The sequence below is a fragment of the Penaeus monodon genome, chromosome 25 (genome assembly GCF_015228065.2).
Source record: "Penaeus monodon isolate SGIC_2016 chromosome 25, NSTDA_Pmon_1, whole genome shotgun sequence".
Classification (NCBI taxonomy): domain Eukaryota; kingdom Metazoa; phylum Arthropoda; class Malacostraca; order Decapoda; family Penaeidae; genus Penaeus; species Penaeus monodon.
The window spans coordinates 38,074,678-38,074,985 of NC_051410.1; the positions used below are offsets into that span (position 1 = coordinate 38,074,678).

General features: G+C 35.4%; 1 protein-coding gene across 1 annotated transcript in view; it reads right to left on the reverse strand.

The window, feature by feature from the left end:
• LOC119589223 overlaps positions 1–308 on the reverse strand; it is a gene marked incomplete in the record, with an annotated part of 32,073 nt that overhangs the window by 4,081 nt on the left and 27,684 nt on the right.

The following is a 308-nucleotide window of genomic DNA, read 5'->3' on the forward strand; positions in this document are numbered from 1 at the left end:
CAAAAAAAAAAAAAAATCGCAGATAAAGACATAGGAATGCTGGTCTGCGGTTGAAATGAAGGTTGAAAACATGCGAAACACAACGAAATCAACTAGAAAAAAAAATGTGTTGCGTACGAAATGGCCACCGTACTTTTTCCGAAAAATTACCATCGATGTGAGGATTATGATGCGAATTTGTTTGCTGTTCGTATCCCACTTGTCTGGATCGTTGAAGGTCGACATAAACAATAATATTAATATTTACAAGTGGAGGTTCTCGGTTTACGTTTTCTTCTTTTTGATCAACGGGAAAAAAAATATATGTG